General features: G+C 40.9%; 1 long non-coding RNA gene across 2 annotated transcripts; it reads right to left on the bottom strand.

Moving 5' to 3' along the window:
* Positions 1 to 1959: 1959 nt before the first annotated feature.
* LOC127968575 (uncharacterized) lies at positions 1960 to 9499 on the bottom strand. 2 transcript variants are annotated; one of them, XR_008156016.1, is made up of 7 exons: positions 9366 to 9499; positions 8885 to 9079; positions 7938 to 7956; positions 7645 to 7839; positions 7427 to 7548; positions 7093 to 7164; positions 1960 to 2451 (listed from the first exon to the last, which is right to left on the bottom strand). It is a non-coding gene; the product is annotated as an uncharacterized LOC127968575 (long non-coding RNA). The 2 variants fall into 2 exon arrangements; XR_008156017.1 differs by having other exon boundaries at positions 8885 to 9134; positions 9366 to 9457.
* Between the last annotated feature and the right edge of the window lie 4862 nt (positions 9500 to 14361).

A 14361-nucleotide genomic window follows, 5' to 3' on the forward strand; every position in this document is an offset into this window, starting at 1 on the left:
GCTGTCTTCAAGCCATGTTTCATTTAGAAATATAAAATCCAGATTGTTTGTGGTTATGAAGTCATTGATTAGAATTTTAGTTTTTATGATTTATTTTTTAGTGAGCGAATGTTTAAAAGTGCTATCTTGATGGCAGTGCTTGGTGTCTTTACATCAATCTTAGTTTGATGCATAATAGGCCGCAGATTAGCCGGAAGCTAATAGAATTTCATGCTTTCCTCGAGAAAATGAGAGAGCTGAGGAAAGGCCTCAAAGGTTCACGCACAACAATGAGTACATACCAGCCCAGCCGGCACTAAAAAATACGATTAAATCTTTTTATGACATCATCAGATTGGTACATCATTTGAGTAAGGTAACAACTAAAGTGACCGACAACCAACCAATTACTTTCCAGCGACTCACGCGGCTGCTCACAAACACGGTCAGACCAGCGTTCCCTGGGGAGCAGGTCAGAACAATGCTTGAGGGCAATTTACCACACAACTCATTCTAGAACAACACTACGAAACTCTGATTGATGAAGCTCTACAGAATGTCCGTACACAGAACAGCCACCATGATTGGCCAAAGGCATCTGAGATAGCTGCCGCCTGGGCTAATAGAAATTTTCACAGTCAAATCCTTCCAGAGTCAACTGAGCAGGCAGAAGCTCTTATTACGGCAGAAATGCCACACTCTTTGGTTACACTCAGAACTGAGAATGCATGTGCACCGACCTACGCGGAGGTAGTGACACGGGGCGGACACGCATCCACCAGTGGTGTAGCTAACACCACACAGGCAGCTTACACCACAGTTTCACTACCACAAGTATCACGCGTACCTGTCACTACTGCCACACAGGTTACAGATGCCACAGTAACATCACCACGTGTAATCACCACTGACTTACTGATTCGTGCTCAGACTACATCGCGTACTGTTGAGATTCAGACTTCTCCGGGTTTATTAGTTAGGGGGGATTGGCCACTTGATGAGGAAGTCCCCACGGTGGCCCTTCCAGAAACACTCCAGCAGAGTTTCGTGTCATGTCTATATTTTTATCATGTATCATACTTTTTTTATGTGAAAACATCCCAGTTGCCAATTATTCTGCACTCCCTTCATACTGCTCCTGTGGACACGTAAGTATGTGCAATATTGTCATTGAAAGCATGTCCACTGTACTCGGTGGCTCCTGGGGCCTTCCCGAGATAGCAGCTGAAGGCATGGGGCCCTAGGGCGAAGGACAAAATTTCTCCCTCAGCCCTCTCAGATTCTTACATGATCAGAGCCTTTCGAGTGATTTCAGGGTGCAAGACGGGTATTTTTTTTCAAGGTCCTATGACTTTGTGCTTCAGGGAAATGAGAGAGAGAATACCTCCAATTTAAACGCGTACCATTTTGGTGGACATATGCTCTCTTTTTTGACCACTAATTAAGGTTGTAGGGCAACCAGAATTTTCCGCCTGGTCAAGGGGGTCCCTCAGAAACTAATATGCAGAATTCACCTCGATTGGACCCTTGCGAGCTCCTGGATCTCCAGAATCTCAAATTACAGGGCCCTATGACCCAGAGTCTCCAAACGGGGGACGTCCCACTTCCAATTAAAAAAAGTGTACCAGTTTGGTGGTTGCACATGCCTTTTTTACCCTTAGACCACTAAAGGAGGTCGTAGGGCCAATGGACTTTTCCTCCTGGTCGAGGGGTCAAATTGTGCTATGTAGAACCATAAGAGGTGCCATAAAGCACCTTGATTGTTTACAATTTCTTCAACAAAAATGGTGCTCAACAGTGGTTCTTTTGTTCGTTATAGGGGAACCTCTTTTGGCATTATTGGCACTTAAGCTTCACATCAAATTTGTCAAATGCTGCTTTATATAACCTTTTTTTTTAGGTAGTAGGCTATTATTATGCCATATACTACAATGTTTGAGTCAATATGCTTCTAAATGACGCTTTTATACCAAATCGTGGATTGAAAGATTCAAAATCTCGTACTAAAAGCTTACTGACAAACAAAATACATTACACTTTTAAAAGAGTTTAATTCATTTCTTTTAGTTTCAAATATAATCAGTGCTTTATAACATTAACAACACTGGCGTTAGGAGTTAGAAAAAAATAGAAGGAAAAAATATATAAATTGGAATAGGCCCCAGAAAGAGAAAAAGAGAGAGAGAGAGAGAGAGAGAGAGTGTGTGTCTCTATGCACAGATTGAATTTTACACTCTTTTAATTGTGACAGGAAGTCGGTGCTGCATCCTTCATTTTTAAAACAACGCACTCCAGGAAGGTCAGTGTCTTTTTCAGTCCTTTAGGATATTGGATGCCAAACAGAAAATATATACAAAGGATAAGGCCCAGTGTCATCGAGATGTGATCGTATTGCATGGGATGACCCTCCCTGCAGCCTTTGAGCACCATTTTAGGTGTTGGTGTGTCAGGAGGGCAGGTCTGAGCATGACCCTGGGGGAGAAGGGATAATAGCATTAACCATTTTCACATTTATTTGAAAGGGAAACCTTAAAAAGTTGAATAAAACCATAAGCCCACTGAAGCTGTTTTACAGTGAATTGAAAGGGTTAGTTCACCCAATAATCAAAATGATGTCATAAATAACTCGCCCTCGTGTCGTTCCAAACTGGTGAGACTTCTGTTTATCTTCAGAACACGGTTTACGATATTTTAGATTTAGTCCGAGAGCTTTCTGTCCCTCCATTGAAACTGTGTGTTATATACTGTACGGTCTACTGTCCATGTCCAGAAAGGTTAAAAAAAACATAATCAAAGTAGTCCATGTGACATCAGAGGGTCAGTTAGAATATTTTGAAGCATCGAAAATACATTTTGGTCCAAAAATAGCTTTATTCAGCATTGTCTTCTCTTACATGTATGCAGGGTTCCTACAGGTTTCTTCAAGTTAAATTCTAGTCTTTTTAAGACCTTTTTAAGTCCATTTATATAAAAATTAATACCTATTTCACGTCCCTACCAGCAAAGAAAAACAAAATCCTTGAACTTGTTTTCATTTATTTTTCAAATGTGGAATGGGTAAAAGATAAGCCAAGCAGGTGTGAAAAATAAAAACATTTCAGAAGGCCACAAGACAGTTTGCAGAACAATGTTAAGTTGTTTTTTAATATTAGCTAGAACTGAGAGACCCCTGAACAATAAACATCGAAATTTAGAACTCAACAATACATTAAATTAAGAAACACAGTCAACTCAGGGCAGCAATCTCTTTATCAAGGACAGCCAGTTCCGTCAACTTCTCCTTTATCGTGACCGCAAGTAAAAATTTTAGCGATTTCGGAGTCAGGGAACATGCATTTGAAAAGTTCTGAGATACCCTCATTTCCATTGTAGGACTGATGTTTAGCGATTGTGTTAGGAGTCCACAACACCTTGGCTTTCAATGTTGGTGTTGCCCCAAAAGCTGTGTACAGATCCACTCTAGTTGCGGTCATAGCTGAAGGGTCTGCAGTGCTAGCAGCAAGCTGGCTATAAGGGGCCGTTCACATATCGCGTCTTTTGCGCGCTCAAGTTCGTTATTTCCAATGTAGGCGCGCAGTATGCGCGTTCATAATGGAAGCGACGCGGTCGAGACACCCACGCACCGCATCGAGTTAAAAAATCTCAACTTTTTAGAGAGCCGCAAGCGCACCACGGGTCATGTGACAAGAACTATCCAATCTGCTTCCTCCTTTCCCGTAACAACATCAGAATCAGAATCAGAATGAGCTTTATTGCCAGGTATGTTTACACATACGAGGAATTTGTTTTCGTGACAGAAGCTCCGCAGTACAACAGAATGACAGCGACAGAACATAAAACACATAATAGAATAAAAATACAAATATGAAAGACATTGAAAGATTCAAAACATTCAAACATTGAAAGATAGGCCAAGATGAAGGAACAACTGATCATAGCTGTATATGGATTGCCATTTTAAAAATAAATTTAGTAGCAGAGCTACTGCGTGCGATTTTTAGTGCTGCAAATCCATTTATCCTTCGCTGAAATTTCTGTGTCTTCATGGAGAGTGCGCGTCATCGTTGCCTCAGGTGCGCTTCTGCCCGAGCCCTTTGGAAAGAAGGAGAAAGCGGTGCGCCTAGTGTTTTCCACGCGTTTTTAGGCGTGATATGTGAACGGCCCCTATTATTAGATCCTGCTGCCGCTTCAGGAACATTAGCAGCTAGCTGGCACTTGTTGGTTGAAACCAAACAGTATATGGTAATAAATTGAGAGCATTCATGAGCTTGGATTAGGGCTGGGATAAAAGATTATTTTTTAAACGATTAATCTAGCGATTACTTTTTCGATGCATCGATTAATCTAACAATAAATTTTTTCCAGATCGATTCGATTTAGATTATCTCCCCATTAATTTAATTTATACATGTTAATTTACATATCTTAATGAAAAAAACATGAATTCCTTAACATTGCAATATATGTTTATTGCTCTTAAAATTACAAAATAAAAGACTGACTAAGAATGCATTACTTTGCACTTGTATAGAGATAGCATTCAATAAAACCTTGAAGCCTTGAAAACACATAGCTTACTGCAACAAGCTTACTGTACACATAGGGCCTAGTTTACTGAAAAAAAGCTCTTCTTTCAGATGAAAATAACAACAACTTGATGTCTAGCGTTCCGCCCTTTTTCTAATTTCTATCGTGTCTATTGATTTTGGTTAATATGCACGAGGGAGAGAGAGAGAGAGAGCAAGAAGCGCTCGTGTTGTTTGAAGACTGTGAGTGCGCGCGCAGCCGGGGCTTTCTCTCGTACGCGCCCTGTCAGGCGCAGCAGTCATTCTATTCTACATCACTCACCGATCAAATAAGGCTTTGACAGCCGCATATTTTGCGTCAACGTATTTTTTTAACCAGGCTGTTTTTTTCTGCTGTGAAGTTGGACATTTTAACATGGGGAGTCTATGGGACTGACTCTCTTCTGCAGCCAGCCTCAAGCGCCAGTCGATGAATTACAGTTTTATTCACTTCCTTATTGGCCTCACGAGAGAGAGCGAGAGGTTGCCGCTCGACTGTGACCCGGGGCTGCGTTGCGTTCTCAATTACTGGTTCCTCCACTCTTTATTTATACTACGTCATTTAATCAAACATCAAAATTCAAGACTTTTTAAAGTCTTTTTAAGGTATTATTTCCAAATTAATAAATTCAATGCCTTTAAGGCTTTTTAAGACCCCGCGGGAACCCTGTGTCTGTTGTGAGAGAGTTCAAAACAAAGCAGTTTGTCATATCCAGTTCGCGAACGAATCACTCCATGTAACCGGATCTTCTTAAACCAGTTCATCAAATGGAACTGAATAGTTTGAAATGGTTCGCATCTCCAATTAGCATTAATCCACAAATGACTTAAGCTGTTAACCTTATCGGTTTGGTTCAAACGCCCTGTGTGTCGGTCTGCTTCACGCTGAATCACACATGCTCAGTATCATCAGCTCCTCGGTTCTCGAATCGAACGTGTCTGACAGAAACGGTTCTTGACTCGTGAACGAGTCAGTCTTTTGTTCGTTATCTGGCTTGGCTCGGTGTTCATCTTCAGTTCTCTCTTCACAGCAGTTCAGTCAGTCACTGTTTGAGTAAATGAATTACTCCGGGATATTGGTTTGTTTGAACTCAGAGGAAGTGTCAGCCACATTAAAAAAGTTAACAGTTAACAAAGTCATTTGTGGATTAATCAGTATTGGAGACGCGAAGCATTTAAGACGATTCAGTTCGATTTGGTGAACTGGTTCAAAAAGATTCGGTTACATCTAATGATTCGTTCACAAACTGCTTTGATTTGAACTCTCTCACAACAGACACGGAAGAGAAGACAATGCTGAATAAAGTTGTAGTTTTTGCCATTTTTGGACCAAAATGTATTTTCGATGCTTCAAAATATTCTAACTGACCCTCTGATGTCACATGGACTACTTTGATGATGTTTTTCTTACCTTTCTGGACATGGACAGTAGACCGTACACACAGCTTCAATGGAGGCACTGAGAGCTCTCGGACTAAATCTAAAATATCTTAAACTGTGTTCAGAAGATAAAAGGAGGTCTTACATGTTTGGACCCAGCCTGCAATGACATGTGGGGCCCAAATGGGTTAACTGCGGGTTCCATGGTTACTGTGTGGGCATGGGCTTTGGCTGGGTGAAATCAGCGGGTCCCATGTAGGTTTTGTAGTAAGAGTCCTACATAGGAAGCCCATATGAGCTGATTACATGGGCCCCATAAGGGACAGGCATGGGCCAACTGGGCATGGGTTTGAACTGGGAACACATATATGGGTCTTGAATGGCATATTTATGGGCCAAGTGGGCATGGGTTTGAACTGGGCATTCACGGTTGAATCCTGTGTTGGTGCAGTGGATAAGACACATGCCTCTGGTGTGGGAGACCCGGGTTCGAATCCACTGTGAGACACCAATGTGTCCCTGAGCAAGACACTCCAGAGGCGTTCGACCTCTGACATAAATAGCAATTGTAAGTCGCTTTGGATAAAAGTGTCAGCTAAATGAATAAATGTAAACCCTTCTGACATGAATTACTTAGTTAAGACCCTTACAGGTCCCACTTAAAACCCATCTTGGCATCCATGGCTGGCCCCCGTCTGGATCCTCTGTGCAAGCCCATTTTATACGCCCTTTAAGCAGGTGGGGCCCAAATGGGTCTGACATGAATTGCCCATTTAAGATCCCACATAACACCCTTATAGGTCCCTTTTAAAGCCCATCTGGGCATCCACGGCTGGATCCAGGTGCAAACCCACTTTAGACCCATTTGGGGCCCAAATGAGTCTGACATGAATTGCCCAATTAAGACCCATGCGGTACCCTTACAGGTTCCACTCTTAGTACGTCTGGGCTTCCACGGCTTGCCCCAATATGGATCCCGGGTGCAAGCCCATAGTGGGGCCCACATTTGCCGCCCATGAAGCCCTCATCTGGGCCCCACATGTCATTGCTGGCTGGGGAGCGACATGAGGGTGAGTTATTACTGACTTAATTTTGAATTTTCGATGAACTAACCCTTTAATTAGTCTTTAATTAGTGCTTCACACTCAGTCAACTGTTCATGGCTCACCTCAACTTCAAACAGCAGCCCCGGGACCTCCTCAAACTGGCAAGAACAGAATAACTGCTTCCAACTGTAGTCCTTTAAACAAAACAAGAATTAGGTTAACATAACATGGTGGATGTTTTTATCTAATAAGTTTTCTTTGTTTTTCAATTAATTACTAAGACAGTAATTATTACTATCTTTAATAAACTAGTCTTTATTATTACACAAGATACATGCAGGAATGTATGATCTCAGGCAGATATGGGTGTCAGTCAGTGATACACAGAAAATCTAAGCAGTGCAGATTTAATTTCCTTTTGTCAGTCTGTGATCTTCACAGTCATCAACCACACACCTGAACTTCTCCATCAGGGGACTCTGTGAAACTTGAAGGACTTTAGGTGCCATTAATGAGAGCTTAGAGAGAATCTGTTGGTCCACATCAACGTTGGTACGGTCTCTCATATCCCAAAGGAGCTTATGTTAAGATGAAGGCAAAGTTGAAAAGACATAGTCATAACTCGTTAGTCATAAGTCATAACTAAGGAGGCAATTATACACTACTGTACTTACCATTTTGGCCAGTCTGAAACATGGAAACTCAGAGATAATCTCCTCCCTGCTGTGGTTAGACACAAAATTTCTCTGGTAGATTTTCATCAGTGCCCTACTTTCTTTAAGCTCTACGTTTGGTCTAAGCATCTCTGTTTCCTCCTTTATTGCTCGGAGATGTTCCCTCATGCTTCGTTCATCTTCTCCTGCATCAACCTATTGGGATAGTTAAATTGTTACAAACTCTCAAACTACAACATTGGGACCAGCAACTTTAAAAATATGAGGAAAAAAGGACTAATGGTCAGTCAAACCTGTGAAGTCTGTCATAACCTGAAGAAAGAGAGAAAATAACAAAACAAATTACAACACATGTTGACAGTATTTTATGATTTGACACAGACATTTGAACCTTATTTGAACATTGGGGTAGTTGGTTGCCATTAAAGTCTGAATGTGTATCCCTCAAAAAAAAATATCTGTTTACCACTGAAGAAATAAAGACATGGCTGACATCTTGGATGACATCGGGGTAAGTAAATTATCAGGACATTTTCATATTGAGGTGAACTGACTTAAAGCTGCAATATGCGTTTTTTGTAATTGACCACAAGAGGGCGCATTTCCAACAATAACAAAGGCGAAGCTTGATGACGCTATGAAGCAGGTGAGGATGGGAGATGTCGTTTTTAATGCGTTTTCACCATAGCAATGTATCTAAATTGGATAAACGAATCATGATCACGGATGAGGTAATTTATTCGTTTTTCTATTACCTGTATATCTGATCGTATTATTTTATGTAATACCCCTCTCTCCCGGGTCCTCTCTGACGCTCCTCGCACTCGCTCCGAGTGGGGCTCGAACCCGGGTCGTCGGCATGGGAGGCGGACGCACTAACAAGGAGTTGTGCAGTGTTACGTGTTTATGGTTAATGCCGTGTTGTTTAACGTGCTCAAACCAATCGTTCTAAAAGTAAATTTGAACGAACATTTGCAAGTAATGACTAAATATATTTTTTACAACACATATCCGATTGTATTTAATTGTACTGCCATAATCTCGGTCACCACACGTGATAAAATCCTTACCTTAGTACAAAGAGCAATATAACTTTGTTTATAAGTGCTATTATTGACAGTTGCATGTGTTGCAGGGAAACACAGATACATCCTCACTGGAATTATCAAATCCAGATGAGACCTGGACCATCTTTACACGTTACTCGTACAATAACAAAATAAATAATTGATTTGCTTACCTGTCTATCAATACACTCGCGAGAGCAGAGTCTCTGTCAAGTCCAAGATTTTCGCGCAGCTCTCTCCATCTCGTAAACGCCTGGCCGATATTTATCCTGGTTTTATTCCTCCGTTTGTCACACAGTCTGTGTGTATCCGAATATGGACGCTTACGTTTCAATGATGCAGCTAGCTATAAAGCCCAGCACTTTTCACTATTAGTGATTTGAAAAGATGATAAACGGTAACGTTAGTGTTATAACGTTATATCTGGAGAAAGTCAAGAAAAGAACGACCCAGTTAACTTACATTTAAGTTACTTAACTTAGCCAACACTGTTGGTCAGGCTCCTCTGTCAGCTAACATTAGATTGATACTAAATTTAGCATTAATGTCACAAAACACGGTAAAACTTTTGCAAAATACAAAGAAAAGTTTCCCCTGACAAGTAACTAAACGCTAATTGAATATTTCTGTCGCAGTATGCGCTATGACACTCACCTCGGTATCTTCTGTCTCTTTTTAGAAAGGTGTCCGTCGCGTTCGTCGTCGTCCTGGTTTTGATTGACGTTGAGTCCAGCGGTCCAGTTTTTCTAGAGTGTTCTTTGAGGAATGCGGCGCTCGTTCTCGCTCACTTGCACCTGAACTGCACAGTGCACACTATTCAGCGCATACTCACATAGGTTTTTATATACGTGTATAAATGTGGAAATGTGTCAAGAATTTTCTATAAAAGAAATAATTGAATAAAGTTCAATAAAAGAAATAATAATAATGTGTGTGTGTGTGTGTGTGTGTGTGTGTGTGTGTGTGTGTGTATATATATATATGAATATATAATCTTCTTTTTATTATTTCTTTTATTGAACTTAAAAAAAAATTCTTGACACATTTTCACATTTTGTAAGTAGAAATTGAAACACGTTTTTAAACAGAACTTCTCTCCTCACTCATTTTAGGCTAATTATTTGAGGCCTATACCTACACAAATAACAAAAAAGCAATTGATGAATATGAATATACGTTTTTATTGAACTTTGTGGCATAATTTCGATATATATCTGACTTCACATCCACACCTGTGGTCAAAAAGTCTTGTGTGGAGGCCTTGGATATGTGCCTTGTGTTCAGGAAAATCACAATATTTAAATGTCATTTTTCTAATCCGATCACCAACTAAAGCTAAGACACTTAGGATATTAGAGAACTAATATCACTAAGAATTAGGGGCTTAACAGGTTATTTGCATGCAGTGGTCCCATATAGCACCATATCCACTGCAAAGAACCGCTGAAGAACCAAACTGGGCTTAACAGGTTCTTTAAATGGTAGTGGTGCTATATGGCACCATATCCTCCACAAAGAACCCCTGAAGAACCACTGAAGTACCATTATTTTTTAGTGTGTAACAAACGTAACCTATGATTAAGTAGTAATTAACATAGGATAAATCACAGCTCAGAATGGTATTTTAAAACAAGATAATGTCAAGTCAAGTCACCTTTATTTATATAGTGCTTTAAACAAATCAGATTGCGTCAAAGGAACTGAACAACATTCATTAGGAAAACAGTGTCTCAATAATGCAAAATGATAGTTAAAGGCGGTTCATCATTGAATTCAGTTATGTCATCTCGGTTCAGTTAAATAGTGTTAATGGAGATGATGATTTAGCAATTGTACTTTCTTGATTAATGCTTAATTTGCTATAAACAGATGTACTGTAACCTAAGTAGTAATAATGCTTTTGCTTAAGTACAAAGATGTAACCCTGTGATTAATGCTATATGGAAAATGTATTGTGTAACTTCATTAACATTAAGAAAACTGCTTACTTGCATGAAATGTATGTAGTGACTGATTTAGAGTAGAAACGCTTATGTATTACAAATAGTTTTTATGATAAATGGACAATATAGTAGTTAAGGTGTATTTCACAGATGGTTAAGAGGAAAAAGAAGCTGAAAAGAACTAAAGCAATGTGAAGTAAACAACTGAAAGCCTCGGCAGAGGAGTTGGCAGCACTCCAGGTGAAGACATCAGAAGAACCAGCATTCGACATCTGTGTATAAAAGACTGAGAGAGAGACTTGACGGACGGATACTGAATAATGCAGTATCCCTCTACGCCTGATACCAGCTGATTATACCTTGATTTTGTTACTTTACTATTGAACTTTGATATAACTTTTGTTAACTTTAATAAAACTTGTATTTTATTATTGACAAGTTATGGTCTGCAAGAGTTGTAATTTAAAAACCGTAAGCAAGAACTGACCACAGGGAAGTCTACTGAGCAAGTTGTACGTATTTTTTAAATGCTTATAGTTTTGTCCAGGGTCGACTTTCTACCTACCTGAGAATAATAAAGAAATAGGTAAAAGGTGTATAAATAAAGGAGACACCATAAAACAATAGTGTCTGTGCATTTATTTGCAATCAAGTCAATGATATCGCTGTAGATGAAGTGACCCCAACTAAGCAAGCCAGAGGCGACAGCGGCAAGGAACCGAAACTCCATCGGTGACAGAATGGAGAAAAAAACCTTGGGAGAAACCAGGCTCAGTTGGGGGGTCAGTTCTCCTCTGACCAGACGAAACCAGTAGTTCAATTCCAGGCTGCAGCAAAGTCAGATTGTGCAGAAGAATCATCTGTTTCCTGTGGTCTTGTCCTGGTGCTCCTCTGAGACAAGGTCTTTACAGGGGATCTGTATCTGGGCTCTAGTTGTCCTGGTCTCCGCTGTCTTTCAGGGCAGTAGAGGTCCTTTCTAGGTGCTGATCCACCATCTGGTCTGGATACGTACTGGATCCGGGTGACTGCAGTGACCCTCTGATCTGGACACAGACTGGATCTGGTGGCCACAGTGACCTCGGAACAAGAGAGAAACAAACAAATATTAGCGTAGATGCCATTCTTTTAATGATAGTCAGAAGAGGATCTATGACTTCTGGAAGCACCTCTTTTAAGAGCTTAGATGGTATAGGGTCTAACATACATGTTGTTGGTTTAGATGATTTAACAAGTTTATACAATTCTTCCTCTCCTATAGTAGAGAATGAGTGGAACTGTTCCTCAGGGGGTCTATAGTGCACTGTCGGATGCGAAACTGTAGCTGACGGCTGAATGGTTGCAATTTTATCTCTAATTGTATCGATTTTAGAAGTAAAGTAGTTCATAAAGTCATTACTGCTGTGGTGTTGGGAAATGTCAACACTTGTTGAGGCTTTATTTTTCGTTAATTTAGCCACTGTATTGAATAAATACCTGGGGTTATGTTTGTTTTCTTCTAAAAGAGAAGAAAAGTAATTGGATCTAGCAGTTTTTAATGCTTTTCTGTAAGATAGGTTACTTTCCCGCCAAGCAATACGAAATACCTCTAGTTTTGTTTTCCTCCAGCTGCGCTCCATTTTTCGGGCTGCTCTCTTTAGGGTGCGAGTATGCTCATTATACCATGGTGTCAAACTGTTTTCCTTAACCTTCCTTAAGCGTAAAGGAGCAACTGTTTAAAGGAGCAACTATTTAAAGTGCTAGAAAAGAGAGAGTCCATAGTTTCTGTTACATCAGAATCAGAATCAGAATCAGAATGAGCTTTATTGCCAGGTATGTTTACACATACGAGGAATTTGTTTTCGTGACAGAAGCTCCGCAGTACAACAGAATGACAGCGACAGAACATAAAACACATAATAGAATAAAAATACAAATATGTAGACAGTGAATGACAATATACAAATGACAATTGTAGGCAGGTATATTACAAAAGAAGTTATGTATGTACATATATATTGTGTGCAAAATTTAAGTGTATACTAAGTATGTGTGTTAGATAAATAAAGTGTGTGTGTATATAAATATAAAGTGTAGTGTGTTCGCCGTTATTATCAGCTGTTCATAAGATGGATTGCCTGAGGGAAGAAACTGGTCCTGTGTCTGGTCGTTCTAGTGCTCAGTGCTCTGTAGCGTCGACCAGATGGCAACAGTTCAAAGAGGGAGTGTGCTGGATGTGAGGGGTCCAGAGTGATTTTGACAGCCCTTTTTCTCACTCTGGATAAGTACAGTTCTTGAATAGAAGGGAGGGTTGAACCGATTATTCGCTCAGCAGTCCGGACTACCCTCTGTAGTCTTCTGAGGTCAGATTTAGAAGCTGAGCTGAACCAGACAGTTACTGAAGTGCAGAGGATGGATTCAATGATGGTGGAGTAGAACTGTTTCAGCAGCTCCTGTGGCAGGTTAAACTTCCTCAGCTGGCGGAGAAAGTACAACCTCTGCTGGGCCTTTTTTACGATGGAGTCAATGTGAATGTCCCACTTCAGGTCCTGAGAGATGGTGGTTCCCAGGAACCTGAATGACTCCACTGCAGTCACTGTGCTGTTCATGATGGTGAGTGGGGGGAGTGCAGGGGGGTTTCTCCTGAAGTCCACCATCATCTCCACTGTTTTGAGGGTGTTCAGCTCCAGGTTGTTGAGACTGCACCAGACAGCCAGCTCTTTTACCTCCTGTCAGTAAGCAGACTCGTCACCGTCCTGAATGAGGCCGATGAGTGTGGTGTCATCTGCAAACTTCAGGAGCTTGACAGAGGGGTCCTTAGATGTGCAATCATTAGTGTACAGGGAGAAGAGCAATGGGGAGAGAACACAGCCCTGGGGAGCTCCGGTGCTGATTGTACGGGTGCTGGATGTGTATTTTCCCAGCCTCACTAGCTGCTGCCTGTCTGTCAGGAAGCTGTTGATCCACTGACAGACGGAGGTGGGCACGGAGAGCTGATTTAGTTTGGGCAGGAGGAGGTTTGGGATGATCGTGTTGAAGGCCGAGCTGAAGTCCACAAACAGGATCCTCACATAAGTCCCCGGTCTGTCTAGGTGTTGCAGAACATAATGCAGTCCAATGTTTACTGCATCGTCCACAGACCTGTTTGCTCTGTAGGCAAACTGAAGAGGATCCAGCAAGTGTCCAGTGATGTCCTTCAGGTGGGCCAGCACCAGTTTCTCAAATGACTTCATGACTACAGACGTTAGAGCCACAGGCCTGTAGTCATTTAGTCCTGTAATTTTGGGTTTCTTAGGGATGGGGATGATGGTGGAACGTTTGAGGCATGAAGGGACTTCGCACAGCTCCAGCGATCTGTTGAAGATCTGTGTGAAGATGGGGGCCAGCTGGTCAGCACAGGATTTCAGACAGGCTGGTGTAACACAATCTGGGCCTGGTGCTTTTTTCCTTTTCTTTTCCTTTCATCAAGTTGTTCTGAGGTTTTGGATATGCTGAGGTATTTGGATACATCAGGAAGATAACTTAAAAAGCAGTCTTTTGTGGTAGAAGTGATGGTTCTTCCATACTTGTAACAAGAAGTACTTTGCAATGTAAGTGTTATCTTAAGAGCATACATTTCCCAGAATCTAGTGCATTGGAGCAGCTGAAAAGTTGTAAATTATGTTAATAATTAATGTTTTATGTCACTTAAGATAACTTAGGTTATCAGGACACTATAAAAAGAGCACGAG

The sequence above is a fragment of the Carassius gibelio genome, chromosome A4 (assembly GCF_023724105.1).
Source record: "Carassius gibelio isolate Cgi1373 ecotype wild population from Czech Republic chromosome A4, carGib1.2-hapl.c, whole genome shotgun sequence".
Lineage (NCBI taxonomy): Eukaryota > Metazoa > Chordata > Actinopteri > Cypriniformes > Cyprinidae > Carassius > Carassius gibelio.